The sequence below is a fragment of the Cupressus sempervirens genome, chromosome 7 (genome assembly GCF_028749045.1).
Source record: "Cupressus sempervirens isolate cs-2001-9-10 chromosome 7, ASM2874904v1, whole genome shotgun sequence".
Taxonomy (NCBI): domain Eukaryota; kingdom Viridiplantae; phylum Streptophyta; class Pinopsida; order Cupressales; family Cupressaceae; genus Cupressus; species Cupressus sempervirens.
In genome coordinates this window covers 137335540-137361803 of record NC_143124.1, presented here as the reverse complement: position 1 = coordinate 137361803, position 26264 = coordinate 137335540, and the positions used below count along the sequence as shown (strand labels likewise).

Here is a 26264-nt window from a genome sequence, read left to right as displayed (position 1 = left end):
TTTTAGTTTTTTTCGTCTTTTATAGTAATCCAACCCTCTTCCACTCTTATAGTAGCATCCTGCTAGAAAATAACATCTATTATAGGAGAACTCCCTCCCTGAAAGGGCATATGAGTTTCCAAGGAAAGAACAACAAAATTAAGAGAAGCAACAATAATAGGAGAAAGAGAAACAAGATAGAGAAAACATAGCTCTATCATCCCTAATCTAGATAGAAACTTCAGCCACATTAGGGACAACCTAACAATTTTAAGAGTATTACTTGAATTTTTTTATCTTATAGCATTGTTACTAAATTTTTGCACATGTGTAAAAATTTAAGCATGCATGCAATGAAAGTATAAAATTTCATTTCATTTCATTTAAACAATAGAAATGTCCTTGTATTTATTTATTTTCAAATATACATTGACATTTTCAAAATATGAAATGAATGGAAGAATGCTGAAATATCCCACACAAGTCGTGAATACATTTTATTGTCTTTCACATGTACTGAAAACAAGAAAAAATAAAGCATATGTGAGAAAGTTAGAGATAACCAGTCATTTCCTTTTAGACTTTGACTGGTTAAGTGTTCTTTAATATCGCCTTATTGCTCCTGGTCCAACCCTCGATCCAATAAGCTCCTGGTTCTTCATTTGCCTGCATGGGAAAAGGTGGGGTTAGATCTTTTAAGATCTAAGCAATGACTGATTACTTGTAACTGTGTACCTACACATGTGAATTTTTTTTTCCCTTTTCCGAATACATATGAAAAATAGCAAAATGTATTTCAAGTGCTCTAATGCAAAATGCGAAAAATATAATGTTAAGGGGACATATTAACTCTGATATGAAACTTTCCATTATAATCATGAACAAGGTTGCAATTATAAAATAGTGGTTTCATGAGTGTCACAAGCTCGTGCTCGAACCTCATACAATACCATCTTAAAGAAAAGAGCACTAAGGAGTTAGCATCATTGAACAAAGCTTGGGAGTTATTTCAAATCACAATACTCTTAAGATAAAGGATAGAAAATAATAATTGGTGTCATTAAAAGAAGAAAAGAGAATGTTGGTTTTTAGATGCTCAAATGGAAGCTCCTACAGATTTCATAGCCAGAAAGAGAAAATGAAAAGAGTGAGAGCACCAAGGCAAAAAGCGATCAAGATTGGTAAAGAACGATATAAAGAGTCTCAACATTCTACTTTGGAGAATATTTTTTCCTTCTTAAATTGAGAGAGTGTGCTATATTAGCTGGCATTATACCAACACCATAACTTCTTTCTCCATCTAAGGATTCTAGCATGGATTGACAAAAATATATTGCTTAAGGACAATATTTAGCTTTGAAAAAGGAGCAACAGTTATCAAAATCCCTATACAAAAGATTACAAAAAGGCCTGAAATTGGAAACTCCAAAAGAACTACAATTAGAGGTTTTTAGATACAATCAACTGGAAACTTCAAAAGAAACATGAGCAGAAGAGAAAGCATAGGATGTAGACCCACTGCACTTTTGGCAAAGAGAAGAAACTCTGTGAGTGTAGAATGCACTCCTCTATTAGATTTTGCATAGTTCAAACCAACAGTTATTCCAAAAGTTCATGATAGTAGGAAGAGAATAGAAGAAACATTATATAACTGTTTCCTTTTAAATCTCTTGATAAAGAGCAAACCCAAATTGTTATTAATGTAGCTAAAGAGATGAAGTATGCAAAAGGGGAAATCATTATTCAACAAGGTGACCCAGGGGATCACTTCTTCATGTTGGAGGAAGGGACTTGTGACGTGTGGATAGAGGGAACTAATGAGAAAAATTCAAGGATGGTGAAGAGATATATAAAAGGTGATAGCTTTGGAGAGCTTGCTCTGCTCTACAATGCTCCAAGAGTAGCAACCATAAAGGCATTCTCAGACTGCATGCTTTGGGCAGTTGATAGGAACACATTCCAAAAAATAGTAATGAGCACTACAACGGTCAAAAGAGATCTTTATGAGAAATTTTTTCAAGATGTACCACTTTTGGAGACACTTGACATGCATGAGAGGTCTGCAATTGCAGATGTTCTACTAGATGAATATTTTGCTGAAGGGGAGAACATTATTGTTGAAGGAGCACCAAGGGATAAAATGTACTTCCTAGAAAATGGGAAGGCTAAGGCAATTTGTAAGGGAAAAATAGTCATAGAGATATAGTAGAGGTGATTACTTTGGAGAATTGGCTTTGCTCAATAGCCAACCCCATGCTGCAATAGTTACTTTAGTTATACAATGTAAATGTGTTCAATAGATAGGGATAGCTTCAAGAGACTGCTAGAGGAAGTTGGAAGTCAACTTCAAATAATCGTAAACCTGAGACAATGCAAGTTCATGTAATGGCTGATATAAGATCCATGAAGGAACAAAAGTTAGTGAGGAAAAAAAAATCAGCTAGCTGAAACGTAAAGAAGAAAATGTACAAGTTCTGAGTTCATCTAGCAATGGCACAGGTTTTTGCATTATAGACTACTTTGTTCTTTAATATAGAATATGATATTCGTGAGTACTGAAGGACCCAATGTCAATTATGACTGTTGCATTAGTTTGAGGAGCTGTTGTACGTGCACAAATACAACAAACCAAAGAATAGCTGAAATCAAAGACAACATGTTTTTCAACCTCTCATGGCAGACCAAAAGGAAACTCCATACGTTGTTTTAAAGTGCACAAAAAATTGAAATATATGCAACAGACTTGTGTATCATGGTGATTGTTGATCCAAAAAAAAAATCTCACCAACTGGAAGATTTTCGCAAGAAAAAAACAAATTCTCAGCAATAAAAATGCTTCTAGAATCATTTTATTTGCTGGAAAATGATAAATAGTTGGAACCCATCTAATTCCAGCAAATAAAATGATATATCAAATGTAAAAAATGTTGTTCCTATCCCACATTTACATCTACAGAAGTAACAAATCATGCAAGGGAAAGATCAATTTAAAAGCAACAAAATAGCTTACAAAAGAGAATCATATCTTAAGATAGTGGCTCAAATTAAGAAGAAAAAAGCCAACAAACCTTTCAAAGCAAAGTTTCACTTGGCAATTTTAGCTCATGTTTTCAGCAAAGCAAATATCAAATCCAGAAAAGTATTCAGGGCAACCAATGAGAACGAGTTCATGTGAAAAATGACAAAGGTTTCATACCTTCAAGTGATACGAACAGCTATTATAGAGTGAGCTCTAGCAAATGCATATGGAGGAAGAAAGAAAAATCATCAGATGTAAATGCCGACTCTGCAAGTCTCCTCAAACCCTCGTTTCTCTCCTTTCTTATTCAAAAGCTTTAGGATATCAAATGATGAGAGTTAGGGTAAAACTTAAGTTTCAATGCCCTATATTATTTTCTATATAATTTGGGGTTTGTGGCTTTTGATGGGATTTTAATCCCTTTTGAATTTTATTCATATTTTAGGGGAGTGAAATTGTTTTTATTGTTAATGCCTTAGAAGCTTTTTAAAGCTTATAATCTTACTTGTTTTTTTTGCATAACTATAACATTGAAATGATATTAATATGATTAATTTTACTCATTTCATATTATTTTCTTAATTCTAAAAATGTAAAATAACAAGAACATTATTTTATTTATTTGTTTTCCTTTTGCATACACGTTAATGTGAAATATAAATATTTAAATGATGTTATTATAAGTCATTGGATATTTTTTATTATTATTAATGCAAAAGGAATCAAATGAGTCATCTTTTTCCCCTTATGGCCTTTAAGTTTTTGTAAACATTATGAATCCTTCTAGGAGAGAATATAGGCTTTGGGGTCGAATTTGACTTTGCCTTGGTAGTTGGAGGAGATTTATTAGCTGTTAGAGTGTTTTTAGGGCAGTTATTAGTGAGTCATTGGGTTCTTTATGAGATAATAGAGTTTTCCCAGGGGTAGGACTTCATTATGTGAGTGATTAAGTCCTCTTTTTGGGGCTATCATTCTGCATACGACCCAAGGAGTTGGGCATTATACTTAAGGAGTTTTGTAACTCATTTTGAAGGGAGTTCTGATTTTGATGATAAAGTTTTGAGACATCCATTTTGAGTCCTAAGATTTGTTACAAGGTCTGTAATTCAACTTTTTGAAGGAATAATACTAGTGACAGCAATGTGATCATGCTTATGGAGTTAATTGTTAAGCCCTTTTTCTTTCTACAAATTTTGTGTGTGTCTTTGAATGGTTTGATAAGTTAACTTGTGAATGTTTTCTTTATTCCTTGTTTTCTATCTCATTCTAGCACCTTTTTCTAGAAAAGTAAGTTTGCTTACAGGTTATGATATGTGTTTATAGGTGAAATTAGTCAAAGTGAGGTAGTAATTTATCCTCCTTTTGTAGTTTCAGTATTAAAACCTTATCATAAATCACTTGTGCAAGCCTTTACAGAAAAATGTGCTTTATCTGTACTTCATAGAGCTATATAATCCTCTCTTTGTTACATGTGTGTTATGTCTTCCTAGTAACTTCTGGTGCATCACCTCCTTAGTTTAGACTTTAGGATTTAAGTTGTTTTTTAGTCACTTCTTACCTTTTCCCTACAAGTTTTTATTGAGTTTTAAAGTGTTTCACTGAAGAATCTAATAGGAGCCAACCTAGAATCCAGAGGTTTCATTTCATTAGCAAGTTTCACATGGTGAAATGACTCCCATGTTAAGTAAGGGTTACTGAATATTACTAATTTAGTAGGGTGCAAATCCTAAAACTTAACAATTTTTGGCACGCCCAGTGGGACCCAAGCACATTGTTCAACTATGCTAGTACAACTGAAGGTCATTTTTCAACCAGCCACCAGAAGGTGATGAATTTATGAGAAAGATTCAAACACAAAGTTCCACTTCTTTTGAATATCTAGTGTTGGAAACTCCAAAAAGACATGAAAGGAGCTTATCCAAGAAAAAGCCAACATCAAGGAGGTGACTTTCAGCTCCTAGTCTTCGTGTATACAATAGCACACGTCAAAGAAAAGTTAGACATTCAACAAGCCCATCAATAAGAGCTGATTCTTTTGACATATCTACTGATTCAACTAAAAATTCAGCAAGTACTAGTTTTACACCAGCAAGTACAGTCAATACAAGTTTTCAACAGCAACCTGTACAATAGTAACTAGTACAATAGCCTGTACAGCAACCTCCACCAATGGTGAGGGCATATGCTTTTGCACCTTTTAATCAAGGGAGCCCCTTGAATTTTGCACAACATCATGACATGCCACTAGCTACGTTGAAGAGTTTGCTTGATTTTATAGGGGAAAACCAGACTATAGCATTTGAGCACATAAGAGATGTTGCAACTTTATGCAACATACATCATGTTACAGAGGAGGATGTGGCTACTAAGTTACTGGCAGCATCATTAAAAGGAAAAGCACTTCAGTGGTGTAGAAGCCTAGCTATTGGTTCTATAGGCTCATGGGATGCTTTGGGTGACGCTTTGACAAGACATTTTGAGGATAAGTCAGACTTTTTGTCACTTGTGGAGCAGCTCACAACCATAAAGCATGCACCACAAGAACAAATGATGGATTTTAATAACCGGTTTCAAAGGACCTAGACTCAAATACCTATCGCAGTAAGACCTTCAGCAGAGCATGCTTTTCTTTATTATTTAAGAAGCTTAAATAGCAATATTTTAGTAATGATTTAGTCTATGGGAGATGTTTTGCTACCTCAAGCTTATCATATCACCATTAGAGCTAAGAATAGTCTTATATAGGTTGGTAAAATAGCCCCTAGACCTCCAATGCCCATTTTTTTGCACATTCAGTCAAATATGCCATTGATAATCCCACCATTTAACCCATTACCTTCCGCTCCCAGCCAAGAAAATACCATGGTAGGCCCTTCAAATACTACAGGTCCTTCTCCAGAGCTACAAGAGATTAAGAATAGTCAACTCAAAATTGAAAATATGATGCAAACCTTTAGTAATGAGTTGGTTAATCTTAAAAAGCAACAATTTTAGCCTAGGCCATCTTACCAACAGTAGAATCTAGCTATAAATCTGCCTTACCAGCAACAAAATCAAAGCCGACCTCAAAGAAATAGGCTGCCATTTCAAGGTAATGCGATGGCTTATAGGCAAAATATTAATCAAAGACCTTTATGGCCATATAATCCAGTTCCTCTTAATTTTGCTAATCTAGTTAGAGACATTGTGCCCATGCAAAATAATCTTGCAACGGACTTTGAGTGGTGTTATCCCTGTAATGAACCACACAATCAGGCTACATGCATAAATGGAGTTATAAATTAGGCATTAATGGTGCAAAATATAGTAGCGGGACAACAAAATGTCACAAATGATGCACCTGAACAGTAGCATGATGCACCGACTCTTGAGACCGCTTTCCTCAATTGGCAGAGAGATGAGTTTTGTGCAGTCAATAATGACTCATCAATATCAACAAATACCCGAGATAAGAAAAGAGCTCTTGAAACAGACCAAACAGAAAAAAAGGGTAAAGAAACTGATATAGCTGAGCCATCATCAAGTACTACAAAAATGGTGGGAGACACTCATGGCCCTATCACCAAGGAAACCATTTACAAGCCAACAAAACATGTTGTTGCTAAAATACATTAGAAATCACACTTTGCTGCGCCATTCAACATAGTGGAGAATATGAAGAAGATGAACATGTCTATGTCAATGTGGGAGACTTTGGCTATTCTTGGTCAAACGGATATCCTACAAAAGGCTCTTTTAGATGAAGCAAATCCCACAAAGATGACGAATGAACCAGCAAAGGTGGTGTTAACCAACGCTGAGGAAAAGAATGATGACAGCGAGAAAACTACCAAGGAATCAAATAAAGTAATAAAATCACCTCCTTTCTACCTTTCCTTGATCATTGGTGATAAATTAGTCCATAACTGTATGGTAGATAGTGGAGCTACAAGCTCGGTAATGCCAAAAAAGATAGTTGACCAGTTAGGACTAAAATACCAGCCTATTGAAAAAGGGGTTGTCCAACTCGATGGGATGTCTGTAGGTACTATAGGCATGATTAAAGATGCAAGTGTCACCCTTCATGCATGTCCTAATTTTTCCATTCAGTAGGATATATATGTCATAGATTTACCTCCATACTTTGTTATTTACTTGTCTAGGGACTTCATAGCAAAGATTGATGGTTATTTGTCATCTGATTGGTCTCATATGCTTTTTAGGACTAGATATGGCACTAAAGTAACCATTAAATCTGAGTTTCTTACAAAAAACCACATAGAGCCTTATGCACCTAGTGTTGTCAATGCAAATCTGCTTGCATTTAATGAAGAGGAGTGTCATACAGCAGTTGAAAATTGAACCCAGCTAGATAACATCTCAAATATTCTTCTTGATGAATGGGCCTCTAGTCAAACCTTTGAAAATTAGTTTTATGATGTGACAAGTGCTGACTTAGGGACATATATTATCCATGAGCAAAACAAAGTCATTCCCAATCTGGTTAAACTAGCAAATCAGCTAGGAAAGTCCAAAGATCAGCTATAGAGCATATTTTTTTATGGTTTGAGAGGTAGACAAGGTGTTGGTGGGGGTGTTATGTTGATTTCACCTGATAATGAGAAATATTATGCTGCTTTTAGATTCAATTTTTCTTGTACTAACAATATAGTAGAGTATAAAGGTTTAATCCAAGGGTTAGAATGGGCAAGAAAATGTGAAATCAGGTGTTTAAAGGTATACGGTGATAGTGAATTAGTAGTAAATCAAATCAGATGTCTGAATGTTGTAAAGAATGATATTTTGAAATCTTATAGACATCATGTTTGGGATTTACTTGAACATTTTGATGCATTTAATATACTGGTTATTCCTAGAAATAAAAACCAGCATGCTAATAGGCTAGCAACTGTAGGAGCACAATATGATATTGTTAACAACATGTTTGCACATACTGATCAAAAACATATCAAAATCCTTAACATGCCTTCAGTTCCTGATAATGATACTAATTGGCAAGTTTTTGACAGTGATGAACAAATTTTACAATTTTTGCTGGAAGAAGACATTTTTGCCAATTCTAATCAGTAGAGATATAAGGATTAGATCAAGTGATACAATTAAAAAATAACAAGTTTCTGTTATAATTCTTTAGAATAATTGAGAGGGGAGGGGGGAGGGGGGTGAATTAGTTATTTAAGGTCCAAATGCCATGAGAAAACTTTTTCTCTTTTCTCTACAAATCCTTAATGGTGCATAACTGAACTTATCATGCATGCAATTTAAATATTGAAACAACTAAGAAAAGTAAAAATGCATCACACCATAACACTAAGAATTTGATAACCCAAAAACCCTCCAAGAATAAGAAGGTAAAACTGGGGTGGGGATGATACCCACAAAATAACTACGCAATTGATTTTAACCACTTCTGACGGTCTACCCTGTGAAAAGCCTGCCTTGTTAAAGGCTACAACACATTGTTAAATGTGACCTTGTTAGAGGATTTCACCAAACTGTTAGGAATGGGCCTGGTTAAAGGACTTTGGAACATTCACTTGGAATGTCGCCCTATTAAAGGATTTACAATATGGCTATTAAACCAACCTAAGTCTATAGGATTTATCTTAACTGTTACAATTGCTAGAAAGTAACAACAATGGCTTTGATCTGATACAAATTACAACATAACTTGCAGATTATAGATCACACTTCAGTTCAATCCTTTGCTTGGCTTTTAATCACTTCAGTTCTATTAGCTTGTCTTCCTCTCAAGCTTTGTTTCCTTGAGTCTTCTTTACTCATCATACCAATGCAATCATATCTGTGGTCATCCAGCGAAACAGAGTATTCTTTTCTCTCTTTCTCCTTAGTACTTTTCTTCAGCAGCTCATGCTTTCATACTTTCTCACCACCACACTACTACTTCGTGACCTTATGACTTCTTAAATAGAAATCTAAAATATCTTGTTTACAAACTTCTAGGTAACAACCTTGTCGGCTCAGATCTAGCGAATCTTTGATTTCAAAATAATGCAGCAACTCGGCATTATTGGTTTACTGATACTTAGCTTGTTCTATGTTACTCGGCACTTGTATCCTGCTCAGCATCTATATCTTTACTCGGCACCTATTTCTTGCTCAGCACTTGATGTTTACTCAGCACTTGATATTTACTCGGCACTTGATATTTACTCGACACTTGTTTTCTGGTCGGCACTTGATATTTACTCGGCACACTCTAAAAGTGGACTTGCTCGGCTTCAACTAAGAATCTGTTTGGCACTAACTAGGCTTTCTCGGCATTCTCTTATGAACTTAGTTAGGCTATCACAAATAACATAGCTAAACCCTTACATCCTTGATATGTTTTAGTGTGCCTAATATCTGTGTCTTTGAGTATGTAAACAATACACTATTTCATCAATGGCTTAGCTAATCCTTGTACTTCATTACAACATCATAACTTCAACCTTTCTCTAGGTACTCTAGTTACATCTTATTGATTGTCACCTCCTTGTTAATCAACCAATTGATAGTATTTGGATTACTAAAACAATTGTCATTCCTGCAAGTAGCAAGTTTGACATCAATGACAAAACAATGATTGAAAAAATTCTTTGCCAGTTCCATCATTCTTATTCAATCATTTCCAACAGTTTCCAAAGGGTTTGGTAACGTTGGAGAGCATTTTCAATTCAGATGATCAGCTCAAATCCAAAAAGGCTAACTTGCTGGTTAAAGAAAACTAGTATGTAGACTTAGAAATTGCACCAAGTAAATACCTAAAATTTGGCAAAGTAAATTCAGCTGAAGAAAAACAAGCTTTTCTTCATTTGTTTCAAGAATTCAGTGATGTGTTCACTTGGCAGTATAGTGATTTAAAAGGATTCAATCTGAGATTGGCACAACATACAATAGAGTTGGAACCAACAACTAAACCAATGCGTCAAAGGCAAAGGCCTATCAATCCAAAACTGGAACCCTTGATGTAGAAAGAGGTTCTTAGACTAATCGAGAGTAAAATTATTTTTCCTATTAAACATACTAGCTAGGTTGCTAATCTAGTCCCTATAAGGACGAAGAATGAGGAGTTACAGCTGTGTGTAGATTTCAGAGACTTGAATTGAGTCTCGCTAAAAGATAGGCACCTGCTTCCATCCATGGAAATAATTTTGCAAAGTCTATAAGGAGCTGAAAGGTTTTCTTTGTTGATGGTTATTCGGGTTATAACCAAATCTTGGTCAAAGAAGAGGACCAATATAAAACAAAATTTACAACAAAATGGGGTACAATGGCATACAAAAGAATGCCATTCAGATTGTCCAACACTAGAGCTACCTTTCAGAAGGCTATGGAGATGGCTTTCAGCAATTTGATGTACAAGTTTGTTTTGGTCTATTTAGATGATGTCACAATCTACTCATAGAAAATAGCAAATCATATTGATCATTTAAGGCAAATTTTTGAGCACTGTAGAGAGTTCAACATCTCATTAAATCCCAAAAAGAGTATATTTTCTATACACGAGGGAAAATTACTTGGATACATTGTATCTAAGGCAGGCATCACGGTGGACCCTGAATGAGTTGTAGCAATTTTGGAGCTACCTTTACCATAGCACAAGAAAGGCCTTCAAAGTTTCATTGGTCACATCAATTTCGTGTGAAGATTTTTGCCTAATATTGTAGCACTTCTTAAGCCATTAACAACTATGCTAAAAAAGAATGTAGTTTTTGCATGGACAAAGGAGGCCAAAGTTTTAGGCCATAAAAAATGCATTAGCATTAGCACCTATCCTAATTAATCTTGATTTTAGTAAGGATTTCATTCTTTATGCGTATGGAGGCTATGACATGATTTCAACCATGTTGGTACAGAAAAGTGCAGAAGGATTGGAACAGCTAATCACATTTTTTAGCAAAAGACTAAAAGAGTATGAGAAAAGGTATAGTTTTGTTGAGAAACACATCCTTGTTGTTGTGAAAATTCTTAACAAATTTAGGCATTTTTTGACACATAATAAGGTTATTTTGCATGTCACACACCCAAGTGTCAAGGAGTTCCTCTTAAGTAAGGACCTGAATGAAAAGAGAGCTGGCTGGATTACACGCATCATGGAGTATGATGTAGATATTTAGATAACTAAGCTGGTTAGAGGAAAGGGATTATGTGAAAAAATTACAGATAAGGATATTTTAGAACTTGAGAAGCAACAAAATACAGTTTTGCTGATTGGAGCTGCTAGAACTGATGATCAACCAGCAAGCTGGTTAAAGGATATGATGCATTTTTTGAAAACTAGTCAATGTCCAGCTACCTTGGATCAAGCAAAGAGAAGATACTATCACTTGCAATCAATTCCTTTTGTGCTAATTAACGACATTCTATACAGGAAAGATTTCAATGGAGTCCTTCTCAAGTGTGTAGATTTAGATCAGATTGCTAAGATATTGCATGAATTTCATGATGGGCATTCAAGAGGACACTTTTCTCCAAGGACTACAACTTATAAGATTCTAAGAGTAGGCTATTACTGGTCTGATTTTTTCAAGGATTGTCATGTACATGTCAGAAAATGCACTAAATGAGCTATGTTTGCAGGAAAAGAGAGGCTTCCAGCTTTGCCTTTGTAGCCAATTAAAACAAAACAACCCTTTCAGAAGTGGGGCATTGATTTTATTGGGCCCATTAACCCTCCATCAAGTGCAGGCCACAAGTGGATTATCATAGCCACTGATTATTTCATGCACTAGACTGAAGTAGTAGCATTAAAGGATGCAAATGAAACAACAGTCTTGAGTTTTTATGATGATATTGTGAAAAGGTTTGGAGTACCTATTTCCATTATTTTTGATAACATGCTTGCTTTCATTGGAATGAAAGTAACTGACTGGGCTTTTACTCATGGGATTTATCTTAGCACCAGCTCTAATTATTACCCATAGGATAATGGATTAGTGGAGTCTTCAAATAAGAATCTTCTAAGGATTATCAAACGTAACTTGCAAGAGAATAAGAGAGATTCACATTCAAAACTGAAAGCCACCTTATGGGTTGACATGATTACTCCAAAGAAAGTTATCAAAAACTCCCCATATAGGCTTGTCTACAAAAAAGAGGCCAGATTATCCATTGAGACATAATTACCTGCACTTGACCTTGCCACACAGTTGGTTTTGTTTAAGGATGATGACCCTATTTTAGTGTAGTGTGCCCAGCTGATGGAGTTGGAAGAAACTAGGAAAAAGTCCATGGAAACCATGGAGTATTAGCAAATGCAAATAAAGAAGAGCTTTGACAAAAGAGCTCGAGCTCGAGATTTGGTGACATGGTATTGAAATGGGATGTTTTGAAGAGCAAGCCAGGCTATCACAATAAATTTGATCACATATGGGTTGGGCCGTTTCAAATTGTTGAGTGTAAACAACATAATGCTTACCAGCTTGCTACAATGGAAGGAGACATACTACCAATCCCTATGAATGGGATCCACCTCAAACCATGTTTTGAGGTATGATTTTTAGTCCTACCTTGTACATACTAGGATAGTTTCCCTTGTTTTCAATAAATGCATCTGCTTTTAGTTTAGTTTTGTTTTTTGTTCTATTTTGTTTTGGTAGTCTAGGTTAGTTAAGTTGCTAGTTTATGTTGTTTTGCAGTCATATCCACCCATTTCATTCATGCATGCATAGATACGTGTGCCTACATATATGCACATATCCAACATACGCACACATACACACATACATATCACTAACACTAAATATGTCGGGTTGTCAGCCATACATATCTACATACACATGCATATGTTGCATACATACATTCACGTAAGTCCATACATCTATACATATTCCAACCAAATGGTCGACTATGATGGTTCAACTCCTAAAGTTGGTACTTGAGTTTTGACCCTGCGTACCCATCAATTTAATAAAAATTTCTAGTCTTATTAAATTGACAAACATACATTCAAAACTGAACCAGCAACTTTAGGAGTCACTTTGTGTTAGGTTTAGGTGCTAGGAGTGCATAATCAAACTCTGTGCCCAAAGAATAAGGACAAATTAAACACTGGTCAAATGTCAAGCAGGGAGACATACAGCAGAAGTCACCAAAAAATGTTAATAAATTTTTGCACGTGTAAAAATTTAAGCATGCATGCAATGAAAGTATAAAATTGCTTTTCATTTCATTTAAACAATAGAAATGTCCTTGTATTTATTTATTTTCAAATATACTTTAACATTTTCAAAATATGAAATGAATGGAAGAATGTTGAAATATCCCACACAAGTCATGAATACATTTTACTGTCTTTCATATGTACTAAAAACAAGAAAAAATAAAGCATATGTGAGAAAGTTAGAGATAACCAATCATTTCATTTTAGACTTTGACTGGTTAGGTGTTCTTTAATATCACCTTGTTCTTTATTGGCTGCTAGAGAATTTTTAGGGTAGTTATTAGTGAGTCATTGGGTTCTTTATAAGATAATGGAGTTTTTCTAGGGGTAGGACTTCATTATGTGAGTGATTAAGTCCTTTTTTGGAGGCTATCATTTTGCATACGACCCAAGGTGTTGGGCATTGTACTTAAGGACTTTTCTAACTCATTTTGAAGGGAGTTCTAATTTTGATGATAAAGTTTTGAGACATCCATTTTGAGTCCTAAACTTTGTTACAAGGTCTGTAATTCAACTTTTTGAAGGAATAATACCAGTGACAGCAGTGTGACCATGCTTATGGAGTTAATTGTTAAGCCCTTTTCCTTTCTACATATTTTGTGTGTGTCTTTGAATGGTTTGATAAGTTAACTTGTGAATGTTTTCTTTATTCCTTGTTTTCTGTCTCATTCCAACACCTTTTTGTAGAAAAGTAACCTTGCTTGCAGGTTATGATATGTGTTTATAGGTGAAATTAGTCAAAGTGAGGTAGTAATTTATCCTCCTTTTGTAGTTTCAGTATTAAAACCTTATCATAAATCACTTGTGCAAGCCTTTACAGAAAAATGTGCTTTATCTATACTTCATAGAGCTATATAATCCTCTCTTTGTTACATGTGTGTTATGTCTTCCTAGTAACTTCTAGTGCATCACCTCCTTAGTTTAGACTTTAGGATTTAAGTTGTTTTTCACTCATTTCTTACCTTTCCCCTACAAGTTTTTATTGAGTTTTAAAGTGTTTCACTGAAGAATCTAATAGGAGCTGACCTAGAATCCGAAGGTTTCATTTCATTAGCAAGTCTCACATGGTGAAATTACTCCCATGTTAAGTAAGGGTTACTAAATATTACCAGTTCAATAGGGTTTAAATTTTGAAAATTAACAAGCATTAGTAGGGAGAACAACTTCCTTCATAATGCCAACAACATATTTCCTATAAAATTTTTGAACAAGGCTAGCAGACTCAAGTCCAACTACGTTATGTGAACAAGAGTCTAATGGAGCCCAAAATTCTAGAGTCATAATTTTTTTAAAAATCTTGAAGAGTGGAAAATATGATAAGTTGGTGTTGTTGAAGCCTTGAGAACATGGAAAGGAAGGAGTAGATCTAAGATTAAAAAATCTAAATTGGCATTATCATCTTTTAGATTCTTGAGTGGAGGTGCTTTTGGTGCGACTTACTGTGCAGAACTTCAAGGAGAGAAGACAACCATAGGTTCCATTTATTTAGCTTATTGTTGTCTCTATTTCTATCTCTTCTGCATTGTGTTTAGTATTTGTGAAAAATAGAGTTGCAACTCTATGTTCTTGTCTCTATGTTTTAATGCTAGAAGAAACTAGACTGTAAGTTGGTCACCAAGCAACTTGGTACCCTTTGTTAACCAAGCTATCTACTCTAGCTTGGTCCTAGTATTGACTGAGTTCTTCTCATGTTTACCAAACCATTCGGTCTTAGTACTAATCGAGCTCACTTGGTCCCTTGCCTAACCAAGTTGATTGAGCTCACTTGGTTCCTTCATTAACTGAGTTCACTCAATTTAGTGTCAACCGAGCTCATTGTTGCCAAGCTACCCTTTATTGACCAAGTAACTCATTCCATATTATTGCCAAGAAACTTGACACACCCTATCATTTGTCTCCTTAAGGTGCTGAGCAACTCAAAATTCCTTGTTGTTGCTCAATTGCTAAAGAACTATTTTTGAAAGTTTCACTTGGTATCAGAGTTGTAAGGCCCCACATCCTCATGAGTTTGGGAAAAAAAATTTCTAGGTGTTTTACATTGTTGTGTACCAGACATGGAAGGGGATGTAGGAAAGAGATGGCAGTAGCCACCATCCTTTAATAGACATAATTATGACACTTGGGCAAAGAAAATGAGAACCATTATGGTTGAAAATGATTTACATGGGAGTTCGTGGTGAATGGGTTTAATGATGTAGCTGACCCAACACAATATGCTTCCCTCATCAACCATCATAAGACTCAGTTGAAGGAGCCAAGATGAAGGGATGCAAAAGCCCTAAGCCTGATTGAGGTAGCCATGGTAGAAACTATCTTCCTTAAGATAGCAACAACTAATTATTCAAAGGAAGCATGGGATATTCTTGAGACAAACTTCAAAGAAACTAATAAAGTTTCAGTAGTGAAGCTATAGATGATTATAAGGGATTTTGAGAACCTTCAAATGAAGGATAATGAACCTATTGCATATTTTAGCTCAAGAATCTCTAGTTTGATAAACCAACTCAAATCAAATGGAGAAGTGTATGAAGAGAAAAAGATAGTAGGGAAGATATTGAGGAGTCTACCTCAAAAGTATGACAATCTTGTGATGACCATTGAGGAAGAAAATGACCTCACCACATTGAAAATGGATGAGTTGATGGGTACTCTTCAAACCCATGGGCACCAGATTAATAGTTCAACTACATCTTCCCAAGAGCAAGCTTTCAAAGCTCAAGAAAATTCAAGATGCAGGGGGAGAGGAAGAAATAGCTTTGAAAGAGGCTCAAGAAGTAGAGGTCATCGAAGAAATGGTCAAAGGAATGTTGGAAGAGAAAGCTCAATATGAGAAAGCAATCAAGAGGGAGCAAGCAGCTCTAAAAACAACTCTAGAGGAGGTACGAAGAACTACAAATCTCACAAGAGTAATGTAGAATGCTATTACTATCATAAATTTTGGCATTATGCAAGTGAATGATAGAAGTAGCAAGGTGATCTGTTAAGACAGAATGCAAATTTGGCTAATGTGAATATGGGAAATATGAACAATCCCACAGCCTTCATCATGTGCAACATTGGTGAATAAGGAAAAATTGGTGAAGAAGACAACCACATGAGGGGTAATGAAAGTTTATTTTCATTCATTGATAGAAATTTCAAATTTGAAATTAAAATGGGAAACAATGGAACCATTCCCATTGTGGGCAAAGGATCTATCATGGTCCACACCATGCAAGGTGACAAGAAGGAGATACAAAATGTTTATTTTTCAATGGGTATGAAGAAAAATTTGATGAGTGTTGGACAACTCATTCAAAATGGTTACAAGGTGCTGATGGAAAATTACAAGTGTATTAGTCTTGAAAAGGACAGGAGTAAGAAGATTCTAGCAACAGTCTAAATCATAAAGAACCAGATGTTCCCATTGAAGATAGAGACATACTTCTCTTCTCAAGTCATTGTTGAACCTCCCAAGCATGCATGCACAACAATGAATCAACAACAATCTCTAAAGAGCATGATTGAAGACCCCTCGAAGCTATTGCATCTTAGGTATGGACATCTTGGCTTTGCTAGTTTAAATTGATTGTCCAAGAAAAGAATGGTAGAAGGTTTTCCAAATATTGTAAATTCATGTGACAAGTGTGAGGCTTGTATTTTGGGTAAGAAACATAGGCTTCCCTTTAATTTTGGTAATTATAGAAGGGCAAGGGCACCATTAGAGTTGGTGCATTCTGATTTAGTTGGCCCTATGCAAACTACTTCTATTGGTGGGGGGGGGGGGGGGGGGGAACTTATTTTATGACATTTATAGATTATTACAGTCATAGGACATGGGTGTATTTTTTGAAAAGAAAATTTGAAGCATTTGTTGAATTTAAAGCCTTGGGTGATAAAGAATGTGGACACTATGTCAAAGTCCTAAGGTTGGATAGAGGAGGGGAGTATACCTCCAATTATTTTATAAATTTTTGTAAGAAAAATGGCATCAAGGAGATTACAACCAGTTATACTCCACAGCAAAATGGAGTGATTGAGAGGAAGAATAGGACCATTGTTGAAATAACAAGGAACATGATGATAGCAAAGGGACTCCCAACTAAATATTGGGGAGAGGTTGTAGCAACAACAATATACTTGATAAATAGGTGTCCTATAATGGCAATCTGTGACAAGATTCCTCTTAAGGCCTAGTCAAGACATAGATGGATAGTTAAGCACTTGAGAGTGTTTGGATGTGTACCATATGCACATGTGCCAAAGGAACAAAGGAAAAATTTGGATGAAAAAGGTGTGAAGTTCACCTTCATAGGTTACAACTCAGAATCAAAGGCTTATAGGTTGTATGATCTAAGCACCAAGAAGATCATCATTTCAAGAGATGTGGAGTTCTTGAAAAGTAGTCATGGGATGGCTCGGTGGATGGATCTTCAAGAACTTCAAGTAAAGTGTCAACTATTGATGAAGAAGATGAAATTGGTGATCAAAAAAATGAAGAAGCGACAAATATAGATGACTTTAGACAAAGGCAAAAATGCAAGCAGCCTCAAACATGTAGAGTTTTAGCTCGTAGCAGCTCAAAACAGCTCTGAGTTGGTACGCAAAATAGTAGCAACAACAATACTAAAAAAATTGATCCCACTCTCACCTCCCTATTGCCAAGAAAGGCTAAGAGTCTAAGGGAGATATACCAAGATGAAAGCTATGATGAAGACTATGACGAGAGTGTTGATTTTGCATTATTTTCTCATAGTGATCCAATCTATTTTGAAGAAGCTATGAAAGAGAAGAAATGGTGTAATGCCATGTATGAGGAAATAGATGCTATAGAAAGAAATGAAACATGGGAGTTAACTAATCTGCCTCCCAAAAATCAAGTTATTGGAATTAAATGGGTTTACAAGAACAAGTACAATGCTGAAGGAAAAATACATAGTTCCCAAAAAATAAGTTATTAGAGTTAAATGGGTTTACAAGACCAAGTACAATGCTAAAGGAATATTACATAGGCATAAGGCATGACTAGTGGTCAAGTGGTACAAGAAGTAGTATGGAAGATATTATGATGAGACATATGCCCAAATTTCAAGAAATGAAACCATGCATGTTGTCATAGAAATTGTAGCCCAACACAAATGGAAGGTATATCAAATGGAGGTGAAGTTCACCTTCTTGAATGGTGTATTGAAAGAAGAGGTATATGTGGAGCAATCACCTAGTTATGAAGTTACAGGTGAAGAACACAAGGTGTATAGGTTGAAGAGAGCTCTTTATGGGCTCAAGAAAGCTCCACGGGCATGGTACAGTAGGATTGCCTCATACTTGATGAGAAATAGCCTTAGAAAAGGTGATGGTGAGCCCACTCTCTACATCAAGACAAGAAATGGTAAGGTTTTGATTGTTGTATTGTATGTAGATGACTTAATCTTCACTAGAAATGATAATTTCCTAATTGGTGAGTTCAAAGATGCCATGAAGAGTGAATTTGAGATGAAAGACCTAGGTCTCTTGAAGTACTTTCTAGGCATAGAAGTAAAACAAATGTATGATGACAACATCTTCATCTCTCAAGAAAAATATGAAAATCAGACTTTGGAGAGATTCAAAATGCAAAATAGTAAGGCAACCTCCACACCAACAATAGTAAGTCTAAAGTTGAGCAAGGAAGATTGCAAAAAAAATGTGAATCCAACATTATACAAAAGCATGGTTGGAAGTTTGATGTATTTGATAGCAACTTGGCCTGACATGATGCATACAGTAAGTTTGATTTCTAGATTTATGGAAACACCAAAGGATTCCCATTGGCAAGTGGGAAAGAGGATCTCAGGGTATGTGAATGGTACCAAGGGATTTAGCATTTTCTGTACTGCTGATAATGATTTTAGGCTAACTGGTTACACTGATAGTGATTAGGTTGGAAGTCTAGATGATAAGAAGAGCACTTCCAGATATATGTTTCATATAGGTTTGGGTACAATTTCATGGGCATCCAAGAATAAACCAATTATTTCTCAATCTACAATAGAGGCTAAATACATAGAAATAAATGCAACATGTCAAGCTATTTGGCTAAGAAGAATCTTTGCATATTTGAATGAAAATCAAGAGGATAGAACCACAATCTTTTGTGACAACGTTTCTTCAATCACATTGTCAAAGAATCTAGTATTCCATGGGAGAAGCAAGCACATTGAGACTAGATATCACTTCATTAGAGAGATAGTGGAGAATGGAGAAATCAAAATGGAATTTTGTAAGTCTGGGTAATAACTAGTAGATATATTCACTAAGCCATTGGACATAGCAAGTTTTGTGCACCTAAGAAGAAGTCTTGGCATAATTGATTTGGATCAGGGGTTATCCTTACTCGTTGGCTTGGGACAAAGGGAGAGTGTTGAAAATTGATGGTTTTCCCCTTGAGCCAAATGCCCACCTACCCAAAAGAAGCATTAAACACAGTAGGTGAGTTCAAATTTGAAATGGGGGGGGGGGGGGGGGTGGGTACTTATTTTATGACATTCATAGATGATTACAGTCATAGGACATGGGTATATTTTTTGAAAAGAAAATTTGATACCACCAAAGATGTGATACCACCAAAGAACATCTTGGCATCTACAAAAATGAGGATATTTAATGCCCAAATCTTATATAGCTCTATACATAAGAATATTGGGACTATATTGTGAGATGTCTAATGGCAAAAGGACCATATAAAGAAGAATATAGTTCAATTCAAATTTCCATCAATGGGAATCAATAAATGTAACAAAACTAAACCAAAGAAATGGAACGAAGACTCTCCAAAAATGGTAATGGCAACCCAAGGTCGCAGATGGTTTGATCATTGGAGTTCATTACAAGGTCCATTTTTGGAAATAAGAATATTTAAAGCTGCTTCAATATTGGAGCAAACCACGTATAGAAGAAGATTTGAATATTATTATGGCCAATGATGAATCTATAGTATTTTTACTCTCCAACACTATTAACTATGTTTATCGCCGTACATGATTTTAAAAGAGAAAAGAATAGAAGCCGCTATGTACAAAAGGCCATAAAAAATCAAATGATAGTCAGACCAAACATTTAGAACTTGAGGATGTCGTGAAGTTTGAGAGGACATCAAATGATAGTCAGACCAAACATTCATAACTTAAGGATGTCATGAAGTTTGAGAAGACATCAATGAGAGATTTTGTTAGCATGTATAGAAGGATGTTAAGCTTTCTCTTTAAGGACCTATTATAATAATTATCAACCTTATTAATCCTTAATCATATGAGCAATTTAATCAACAACCATAACAAGATACTCATACATAATAATACCAAATATGTTAACAAGGGAAACCCTTGATCAGAGGGAAAATTCCGATGGGAATGATACCCACAAAATGATGTACTAATATAAATGTTCCCTGTTAGAGGATGGACCCTATTAAGAGTCAATAAAAACATTCAATACATATCAGTCTCTATTAAGAGACTTTGAATCCCTGCTAGGAGATTCCAACCATGTTAGGAGTTGCTCCAACCATGTTAGGGGTTGTAGAAGGAAGATGGACCCATTGTCCAAACAACTTTAGGGGAAAGACCAATGAACCCACAATTCAAATGATCTCTATATTATTCCTTGCAAAATAAAAGAAATGAACTGTACGTGTACTTCCTCTTCCTCTCTCCTATCAACCAAACTTCTCTGCTTCTTTTGATATCGGATCACATACTTCGCATCGAATAATCCCTTGGATTGCTTACTCACTTTTACCAAATACTCTTCTCTTGTTCACACACTTTTCACTTCATTCATATTTTCAAACAAGGAAAATATCCTTCCTTTATACCATGTCCTCAAAATAATTCCTTGAGTTGTCCTTGAGGCTTTCCTAATTAATTATAATAGGACCACATTAAGATAATTAATTGTTTCACAATTACACAATTCTATTAGCTCATAGTCTTTACAACTTCTCACACGTGTAACTCCAAACTTTGTCCACTCACTAAAATCATCATCAAGTTGTCCTCTATCACTATCTAACTTCTCATATCATGATTCAAAATCTGTTAGGAGATACAATCCATTCATTAGAAACTACTTCTTAGATACCTTGTCTATATACTACTCTCTATAAATCAATTATATCTTCTACATATCTTCGACTTACTTGATGCACACTTAACCATGTAATCAAGACACAATTTAGAATATATCCTTAACCACTCTTCACTTGACCATCCATGTTTTTTTCCATACGACCTCAATCTTTGGCTGCTACTCTACCAGTCCTTACACAAATTGTACTATGTTGTTAGCAATGACAAACATAGTCATGAATGCAACATATCAATCATGTTAACAATATCTTCAATGCTCTTGCAATGTCTAGGATACTCCCCCAAAGGAATACCATCAACATTCATTCTAACAATCTCCCCTTTTAGCATTAATGGAAACATAGATGAAAAAAATCTAAGTTACAAGAATACAAAAATAACACTCTATTGTTGTTGTAATTGTTTTCTTTCTTTCAAATCCTCTTCATCGATCAAATCTAAAAGCCTTTGGAACAATGCTATGTGTTGGAAATACAATAGGAAAAGTAAACTCTGAGAGGGGGGGGGAGTGGGTGGGTGAATCAGTCCTTCAAAACTTTAAGCATAAAATCATTCACCACACATCCATCACATAATTTGTCTATAAACTAAAATAGCTAGCTAAATGTATTCATCCATAGCATGAAAGAAAATAACATTCAACACATATATGACACAAGATATTTGGTTACCCAGAAACCCTCCAATGAGAAGGTAAAATTGGGGTGGGGATGACACTCACAAATCTTCATTACTATAGTAATAATGTATATCTAATGAAGGCTACAATCTTTGATCATAAACTATGATCTACCCTATGAAAGGTTTTCCTTTTTAAAGGTTTACAAGATTTTTAGATCTTACCTTGTTAAAGGATTTCAACACTCCGTTAAAAGTGTGCTAATTAAAGGGCTTAAAACTTACAATGAAGTAAGAACCCTGTTAAAGGATTTACAACACCTTTTTAGGACTACTTTGTTAAGAGATTTAACTAATTCACCTAATAGAATCTCTCAACAATGATCCTACAGTTAGCACTATAGTTAGATAACAGATCACCTCTTTACTGATGTGTACTTGATCCTCTTTGATCCGATGTATCACTTATGTCCTCTAACTCCTTTCCTCTGTTCTCCTCTAACTGATTCTACAATGTATTTCAATTCACAACTCCTTAGCCACCATGAATTCTCTATTTGTGCATACAAAACTTTCTCTTCTTGCATTCCACACTTATAATTTTTTTTGTTTTTCCTCCTTTTGAAGTCTTAGGTGTATGAATCAATGATTGTGATTCACCCATTTTGCCACTTAAAACATACCTTCAATTGATTGGTTGCATGTACTACATAGGGATCTACAACATAGATTCATCCTTATCATCTTAGAATCACAAAACAATCCTTAAGTCAACTCAAAAATGGTTTACATAGAAGTTTGTGCCATTACAAAAAATTATGTCCAAAATTGTTTACTGGGCACTTGAAGTATTCGATGCTCGAAATCCATTCTATCTTCAATGTTGCAACTCAGACTTGACATCCATTAATCACTCCAAATCTGAATAACTTAGCATATACGATCTGCTCAGCACTTGAGTGACTCCACACTTACTAGTTACTCAGCATATACTATATATCTGACAACTTACACTTGACATACATTACTTGTTCAGCATGAACTAACCAAATGACTTAAGTGTATTTTCACTCATATGTGAAAACCAATGTGAGATTAACAATCTCCTCCTTTGGCATGAGTGGAAAAAACACTTGGTCATACATGAATAACCTTAGCCCTTGAGCATAACTCAAATAATCTCCATTTTAGTACTTGGCTTACATACAAAATTTCAAAACTTCAAAATTTTGCAAAACTTGTGACTTATGAGTCATACCTCAAAATTCTATAACTCCCACTGAGTTGATTGTTCTATGTTGATTCTGAAACTGAATACTCCTGCTAAGTATATATGCTTTGTTGTCTCTATTTTTGTAGTCTCCCTCTATGTTTGGTCTATTCTCTCCTTGAGTTCATTCTCTCCCCCTTTCTTTGTTCTCTTCCCCTTTTGACACTTACGTCATGGGTGGTATATGCATTGTGTGTTTGTCCAAGAATGGTTTATGGACCTCTATTATAATTTTCAGTAGTGCATTCCAATTGTCACATGCTACCTCCATTTTTTTGACCTAAATGTTTCACTCAACAACAAGGGTGACTAGGCCTTCATTAGTAGAAAGATGGGGATCTTTCTTCGTCAATGTTTTTGTATAGGCTAGTTCCTTGTGTAACACCTCCATGTGAGGGGTTAACATGGACTGGATAATGATCAATCTAGCCCTAATATTTTCATCTTGAGCTTGTAAAGTTGTAAATTTTCCTTGACCAAGATATTGTTCTAGAATGTTACCTATTTTCTTAAAATCTCCCTCCAGATGGTCAATACGTCTTTACACTTCTTGTGTGAATAGGGGAACATTACACAGGTTGGTGTAAAGAGAGAAAATATTCTCCAACATCTTCTTTACACCCTCAATTTTGGTTGCTAACTCAACCTGGTGTAGTACAATGGCACTTGATATCTATTTATTCACCTTTGTTTGAAATTTCTTCTCCGACCACTCCAGCAATTTAACATTAGTATCTAGGTCTTCATCATTGATTTTTTCCGCAATATTTTCCAACTGCTCAATGATTGGATTGTCTTCATCAAGTGTAGGGAGGTTGTATGCATCAAGAAATATATCCTTGATGTCATGAAGTGCTTATTTCTACCTATGCTCCCTTCTGAGCAGTTCTTGGTTTTCCTTCCTTGCTAGAGCATCCTATGATATGCTCATTTGATCTATTATGATTGATGTAAGATCAAACTTTGGTAACTCAATCACCTCATCTAAGTTGATATCACCATAGGATGTCACCTCATCAACCTTAGATGTGCTAGGACTGCACCTGGATGCTTGCAATGGTGTGGCTTATGTACTTGGCCTATGAAGTACTTGACCAAGAGTAGGAGTAGTAGTATCTGGTAAGATAACCAGTGTCTTAATAGCTATTACTTCCTCTAGTTTCATAGTTAAGAATGAATCTTCAGTCCTATCCTTCTCCTTATCTATAGTTTCTACTCCACCTTGTGCTTGTGGTGTAGGTGTAGGATTGGATTCCTAACCTATTTGGACTGGTGTCCCTTATTTCTCAATTATTGTAATTGTTGGTACTGAAACATTTTGTACCTTGGTGCTGATATGTAAGGACATTGTGTCCTTCCTTTGGTATACTACAATAGACATTGTAGGTTGCACCTCTATAGATTGAGGGGGACAATGGATAATGCTTTTGCTTTCTCCCCTATAGATGCTAATTCTACCTTCTCAATCTCATCCACACTCACTAAAATAGGATGATTGCATAGTTGTGCCTTCATGGTAAAATCAGTCAATATTTTTTGCATATCCTCCTTTGTTAAGGGATTGATGTTTTGAACATTGGTGTCAGAGACATCCTTAATCTTTAGTGTATCTTCTTGTGGACTGACACTTGACATATGTACTTCTAGTACATTCTGGTCTTGTTGTTGCTCTTCCTCAATTGTTTCCTCTATAGTGCCTTCCCCATTTACTTCATTTACATATTCATCATTAGTTAGTTCAACTACCTCTTGTTTTGCTTTGTCTTCACCTACTTCCGTAGGTGCCTTCTCAATAGCCTTTTGTGTTGTCATCCCATAGATCACCTTCCATATTTGTGTTCTTTGTTGAACAACAGCTTCAATTTTGTTTTGTAAAATATTAAAGGCTTAGTACTTTGGAGAAAATCTCCCTTTGTACTTTTTAATAGCTTTTTTCATCTCAAACTTGTCCAAATCTAGCATCATTATTGCAAGTGTAGTCTCTCTAATGTTTCTCTCTATTGTGAGACTATATTTCCACTTTTTCTCAATTCTATCATATAGGCTCTTGGGTAAAGAGTTGGCAATCTCAATTGGAGTCATCTTAAGAGTTTCCATCATGGTATATATAGACTCTTCTACTTTATCCATTTCTAACTTCCCAAGTTTATCAAACTCAACATGTGTAAATCCACTTAAATCAACATTATTCTTTCAATATTTTGACACAAGTTGTCCAAATTAGAAGAGGGACTATGACATACCACTTTGAATCAGTTATTCTCATCTAACTTGGTCCTCTCCTCATCTAATTTAGTTGGGGCAATATATTTCCTTCTTTGTTTCTACTTAGGTTCATCTTCTTTTATATTTGTTCTAGCTCTTTTCGCTTTAGGCTTCTGAACTTCCTAAGTCTTCTTGGCAATAGCTCTTGTGCTAGCCTTGGTAACAAGAACTATAGGATTTTTTGTGAAGGTTTCACAAGCTTTTTAGGTTTTCTAGCTATTGGCTTCTTTGCTTTCCTCTTCTTCTCTTCTACGGCAATAGGTGTTTCATTGGCTTCTTCTCCCTTGACACCTTCATCAAATTTTGCTTCTTCTTCTCCTTGGTCTTCACCTTGACCTTGTATAAGAGCTAGTAGTGCTTGGGTAGGTATATCTTCATCATCTTCATCATCTTCTTCATCATCTTCTTCTTCATCTCCTTCTGCCTCTTCACCAAATTGGTCTTTGAGTTTCTTCACAATCTTGTTCTTCTTTCTCAACATAGATGTTGTCTTCAAATCCATTGAAATTTTAGACTTTGCTACATCATAATTTCCAAAAGTAGTAGCATCCTTATCTACTTCCTCTACCAGTAAAGATGTTATGGTTGTAGATGCCTCATCAATATTAATCTCATAAGACAATGGTCTAAGCCATCTCACCCTTGGAACAATAGCTTGTACATATGTGAAACCAACACCAACTAGAAAACAAACATCATTAAAATTATTCTCTACTAGTGATACTGGAATCCTCTATCATTTTTTCATTGACTTCTTAAAGTATTCAAAATAACTAGTCATCGTAGACTCAAAATTATCTCCAAGTTGCTCTAGAAATTCACCAATCTGTACTGCAACTAACC

The 26264-nt window shown here is 35.4% G+C and overlaps 1 long non-coding RNA gene and 1 pseudogene across 1 annotated transcript in view; one reads left to right on the top strand and one right to left on the bottom strand.

Annotated features, from left to right (window-relative positions):
• Positions 1-451: 451 nt before the first annotated feature.
• Positions 452-26264, bottom strand: part of LOC149545886 (uncharacterized) — a 73711-nt gene continuing 47898 nt past the window's right edge. The window contains exon 3 of the long non-coding RNA XR_016354304.1: positions 452-645. This is a non-coding gene — a long non-coding RNA (uncharacterized LOC149545886). The remainder of the gene's footprint in view (positions 646-26264) is intronic.
• LOC149545887 (cAMP-dependent protein kinase regulatory subunit pseudogene) lies at positions 1464-2365 on the top strand (annotated as a pseudogene).